This window comes from Crocuta crocuta, unplaced genomic scaffold, assembly GCF_008692635.1.
Source record: "Crocuta crocuta isolate KB4526 unplaced genomic scaffold, BGI_CrCroc_1.0 scaffold50, whole genome shotgun sequence".
Taxonomy (NCBI): Eukaryota; Metazoa; Chordata; class Mammalia; order Carnivora; family Hyaenidae; genus Crocuta; species Crocuta crocuta.
This window is the reverse complement of record NW_027527428.1, coordinates 5,151,559-5,157,191: the sequence shown is the minus strand read 5'-3', so window position 1 is coordinate 5,157,191 and position 5,633 is coordinate 5,151,559. Positions and strand designations below refer to the sequence as shown.

The window sequence follows — 5,633 nt, the reverse complement described above, 5'->3', positions numbered from 1 at the left end:
TGCTCACCGGCTGCAGGGACAGCGGCTGCCCTCTGGCCTCTTCTCGGGTGGCCGCCCGGCCCAGGCGAGGGGGCTCCACCCTCGCCAGCTGATCGCTTCCCAGAGGCCTCACCTCCAAACCGCGTCACGTTAGGGTTCCGACACACGGGTTTGGGTGGACACATTTGCTCCGTTGCAGGAAGACTTCCTAGAGAGTGGCTCAACACGGACATGAAAAGCGGGGTGAAAAGATGAAAATCAGAGGATCCACAGTGGAGGGGCCGACGTCTAATGGAAACATTGGGAGCTGAGAGAAAGGGCCGGGTGTCGTTAAAGATTCTGAGGCTTCGCAGTCAGGGTCTGCCGAGGGGCCAGCACGGTGCGTGGAAACGAACTCGCACCCGGGCCCCTGTTACGNGGGGGGGGGGGGGGGGGGGGGGGGGGGGGCTGTAACTTACAGCTCTGCTCCCAGTGAGATGCCAGTCGAGTGTGAGAGAAGAGTGGCATTTGTGGACACGCAGAGTCCACGCATGTCCTTCCTGTGTTACTAGAAGGTTCTCCAGGAAGGAAAAACACATGAGTCAGAGGACCAGGAGCTGGCGATCGCCAGGGTGACGGGGTGAAGCTGCAAGGCCAGAGGGTGGGGAGCGTGGGTTTGGGGGGCCGTCTGCAAACACGGCTGGTCCAAATGTTTGACCCTGTGGACAGTTTCCTGCCGTAGTGTAGGGAGTTTGGCATCCGGTCTGTAACGCAGAGAACTCAGCAAACGGAAAAACAGACACTTAGTGCCATTTTTTTTTAATGTTTACTCATTATTGAGACAGAAACAGCACGAGTGGGAGGGGGCAGAGAGCAAGGGGGACACAGAATCTGAAGCAGCTCTGGGCTCCGAGCTGTCAGCACAGAGCCCGACGTGGGGCTGAAACCCACAAACCGCGAGATCGTGACCTGAGCCGAAGTCGGACACCACCGACGGAGCCACCCAGGCGCCCCGTCTATGGTCATTTTAACCACGGTACATTATACAGCTAAGTGGTGAGCAGTATTTATGGAACTAGTAAATGTTGATTGACCCCAGAACTTATGTGTGACTGTACCACGTGCGTGCTAGCGTGTGTGTGTTCTGAGGGGGGGGGGTGAAAGCTAAGCCTTCATCTGTCACAGCAGGCAGTTGGTGTCCAGAATTGAAAACCCAGGAACGAGTAGTGTAGCTGTGTCATGTGGAAGCAGGGAGGTAATTAGCAGAAGACCTAGCTGGGAGGGCTGCCTCTATGGAGCAGGGTGCAAGGGTGCGGGTACAGTTGGGCAGGAAACTGTGGGTTTCTGTTTTAAGCCATAGGTGCTGTTTGTTTCTTGTATGATGTGTGCATGTTATTTTGGTTGAAGAAGAAAAACCAGGCATGAAGGGCTAGAGAAAAATCCAGAGGGGCTACTGGCAGCGCCATGTTAAGGAGGGTCTTAAAACCCTGAGGAGGAGCTGAGGCTTCCCGGCAGCCGGGGGGGCCGAGGCCGCCCCGAGGAGAGGCGCCCGGCCGCCTGCGGTGTGGCGCCTGCCCTTCTCCGGCCTCCTCGGCTGGAGGCTGCCCCGGTGCACCGCGCCCGCGGCCCCCTTGCCCTTGACCCCCGCCGGAGTTGTTCCAGCCGTTGGGCAGAGGAGAATGAGCTCAAGGCCTTTTCTCCCTGCCAAGTGGCTGAGGCTTCGCCGAGCCCTGTCCCCAGGGCAGCCAGCCGCCTCCCGCGGACCTGGCCCTGGCGGGTGCTCCCTCTCGCTGACCCCGGGGTGCTTCCCCGCTGCTTGCGAGCCTTCCCAGCCCCCACCCTTCACTTCTGTCCCAGGCGACCCTGCAGACTCCTGCTTCTCTCTGTCACGCCCAGAGGAAGTGTCCCTGGAGCGTTGCGTGAACATTCTCGTGCCTTGTCTCCCAGCATCACTTTCAGCCACTACAAGCCTGCCGGTTCCAGCCTGTCTGTCCCAGAGAAGACGAGGCGGGGGCAAAGGACTCAGGTTGCTTAAGGTATTTTATTAATCGAAAACCTAAAATGTCATGGATGCAAACGCCCGCAGTCCCAGTGCCGTTATGCGTGACGTTAACACGAGTAGCTATGGCGCGTGGTCTTCCTGGGTTGGTGTGGTGCCCCCTGCGGGGCCTCAGCCTCCCGGCCCATGACTCAGACGGCGCTGAGGCCCGGCCCACTGGTCTGTGTTTGTGTTCTCATTGTTTTCCTAGTGATCTCAGAGTGTGCCGTGAACTCGTGCTCAGCCGCTGTCCGAAGAGCCGGCTTACAGTCTTGCGCGCCGTCCTTGGGATTGAGCCGTAGCTGCCTGCTGAGGAGGGTGGCGGTTGTTCCCATTGGCCCCGGGGGGGAGGGGGGCCCGCGTTCGCCTAGTGGCCGACGTGGTTACACAGAGCACCCACCTGCAGTCTGAGAAACGTCCCAAGGTCTGGATGATAAGTAATGCAGTCACTTACGAGTGAGTCACACGTAGAATTTGGGGCTTTAGTAGTTAAGTTTCTATTTTTGGGACGCGAAGACTTCCCTCTTCGTTCACAACTTCCTTCTTTAACAGTGTCGTCTGTTGCACTAGCTTTGGACCAGCCCTGGTCACACAGAAGGCAGCACGGTGCCCGCCGGGTGTGCCTGCCGTGCTCCCGGTTTAAGGCCTAAGCGGCAGCTTTTCCGCCAGTGGCTTACAGCACTGGGACAGGGGCCGGTCGTGAAAGGCCCGCCCGCCCCACACGGGGACGATGGGCGTGCACGAGCCACTCAGAGTCCCTCGTGGGAAGTGACCTGGACAGCAGCGAGGGGCGGGCAGGGCTAGGAGCCGGGAGGTCCAGGCAGGCGGGAGGCGTGCCCTGCGCCCTGGGGCAGGGACCCTGGTGGCAGCTGCCGCCTGGAAGATGGCAGGTGCGTTCTCCCTCCTGCCCAGGCCAGAGGGCTTGGGCCGACCTTGACTTCTCTCACACCCAAATGGCATCTGTCAGCAAGCCCTAGGCTCTGCCTTCAGAGCTACCAGAGCAGGAATTTGATCACTGCAGTCACCTCGCGCCCGGATGAGGCGCTGCCCCGCTGCCTGCCTTCACCAGCGGCCCGAGTCACGACAGCGGAAGTCAGTGCCGTCGCTTCGGCTCCCCGTCTCCCCCACCGTGGAAGCCAGTCCTGAAGACAGGCCACCTGGCCCCCACAGCCCTCCCCTCCGCTCCCCCCTCCCGCAGTGCCTTCCCCTCCCGCCCTGTGGGCTCTGCCCCAGGGGCTCCTGACCCCCGGGGCCTCCCTGCAGCCCTGCCCTCGCAGCGCCATGCGCCTCAGTGCCAGGGGGCTCGCATCTCCAGGTCCCCGGTGCACCGCACGCTCGGGATGAAGCCAGTGGAGGAAGAGATTACGTATTTGTTTGTAACACACAGAAACTTCTATGAGGCAAAAGACACCACAGTTGCTGTTAAAAACAAGTGACCAGTTGTGAGAGGAGATTTGCAACATTAAAAAAAAATTTTTTAATGTTTATTTATTTTTGAGAGAAAGAGAAGAGAGCACATGAGCAGGGGAGGGTCAGAGAGAGAGGGAGACACAGCATCTGAAACAGGCTCCAGGTTCTGAGCTGTCAGCACAGAGCCCGATGTGGAGCTCAAACCCACAAACCATGAGATCATGACCTGAGCCGAAGTCGGATGCTCAACTGACTGAGCCACCCAGGCGCCCCAAGATTTGCAGTGCTTAATACAAAGAATTTGTAGTCTACAAATCAATAGGAAAAGATAATTGATAAGAAAATGGGCAAACAATATCGATAAGCAGTTCAGGAAAGAGGAAGTACCTCAAACCGTTGAAAAGGTCATCAGCACCACCGGCCATCAGGTCAGTGTAGACAGGAATGCTGAGAAGCTGTTGTTCACATCTCAGACGAGCAGACGTGAAGTGGGTCCTGCCAGGGAGGCGGGGGCACCTGTGCCTGGGGTGGCGGAGGGCAGGCCTTCAGGCGTCTTTTCCGGAGAAAAGCTCTACCGCCTGACAGTAGACAGAAAGTGGAAGTGACCCGTCCTTGGAAAAGTTGGGGTCAGATACCAGCCCTGGCACCAGAGGGTGCGAGTACTGATCTGGGAATGCGGGGCTGCCGGGGACTTAGCCTGGGGCTCGTTCCAGGAAGGGGCGCACAGGAGAAGGCGTGGCTCTGGTTTTGACGTACTGAACCGGAGGTGTGAGGTTGGGGTATCCTAGTTGCCTCTACAAAATAGAGTGGTTTCTAAAGGCAGATGTTTGTGTATTTGCGTGTTATACAAGTAGGAACATGGGGGTCCATGAGCACGGTCCCGGTGGGCCTGGAAGCGCCGTGCTCTGGCGTCCTGCGTAGACGTGTGCCTTTCTACCCGCAGTGAGGGCCCGCACACCTGCTGCAGGGGCGCGCTCACGGCCAAGACTCCCTGGTGGAGGGGCCGGGGTCCCGCAACGGAGCCGCCAGAGAGGGCCCTGTGCCGGCTCTCAGGCTTTGGGCCAGTCGTGTGACCCTCTGGGCCTTGGTGTCGAGAGACCCCCTCCCCCCCCGCAGAGTGACGTAAGGCTGGGCAGCAGTTCCTCCAGGGGTGAGGCCCAAGTCACGCGCTGTTGCATTTGTCACTCGGAAGTAGCAGTGACCGGTGACCGGCGGGAGGGGACCTTGTATCTAGAGCCAGCAGCTCCGCCCTGAGGACGTTTGCTCTGGGATGATAAGCGTGGGATGATGAGAGCTGAGCGAGAACGTGGGCCCGGGAATTGGGAGCAGGGATTGGCAGGGGAGGGGCCGCGGGAAAGCCTCACAGCCGGGGGCTGGCTAAATACCGTCTGTGTTGGGAATAATAAAAAATATGATAAATTTCCATGTATAATCATGGAAAAGTGTTAAATAAATAAAAAATGGCTGCTTATAAAGCAGCATATAAAACATCAAACTTTTGTTTCTGTGTATTTTTTTATAGATACAAATTTCTTTTTGGATATGTATACTTATCTGTTAAGATATGATAAATACATTTAGAGAAAGATATGTTTCTATGATATGGTTACACACGTATATAAGGTACAAGACATCTATAGAGAGAAAAGATATGTTTGTGTATGTGTGCTGGAGAAAGATACAGAGTGAGAATACAATACACAGAACAAAAATCTGGAAGAATATAAAGATACCAGAATGTCATCGGTGGTTATTCCCAGGTGAGAGGACTTAGAGTTTTTTCCTCATTACTGTTAATCTGATTTCAACAATAAACATGTAGCGTGAATATAATCACAATATGCAGAAATGAACACATAGAATGGGGATAAAACCGAACTTGTATTGGCAATGGCCTTGGATTTTTTTTTTCCTCTAAAAGTCTGCTTTCTCGCCTAAGGGGCTCAGTCGGTTGAGTGTCCGACTCTTGATTCAGCTCAGCTCATGATCCAGGGTCATGGGATCGAGCCCTGTGTCAGGCTTTGTGCTGAGCCCGGAGCCTGCTTAAGGCTTTCTCTCTGTCTCTCTCTCTCTGTCTCTCTCTCTCTGTCTCTCTCTCTCTGTCTCTCTCTCTCTCCCTCTCCCTTTCCCTCTCCCTCCCTCTCCCTCTTCCTCTCTCTCTTCCCTTCCCTCTGCCCCTCTCCCCAGCTCTCTCTCTCTCTTAAAAACTGCCTTCTCCTTTTAGCCT

The 5,633-nt window shown here is 56.3% G+C and overlaps 1 long non-coding RNA gene across 2 annotated transcripts in view; it reads right to left on the bottom strand.

Annotated features, from left to right (window-relative positions):
- LOC144225689 (uncharacterized) overlaps positions 1–213 on the bottom strand; it is a 3,312-nt gene extending 3,099 nt beyond the window's left edge. For both annotated transcript variants that reach the window (XR_013333368.1, XR_013333367.1), the window contains exon 1: positions 8–213. This is a non-coding gene — a long non-coding RNA (uncharacterized LOC144225689). The remainder of the gene's footprint in view (positions 1–7) is intronic.
- Positions 214–5,633: the final 5,420 nt, after the last annotated feature.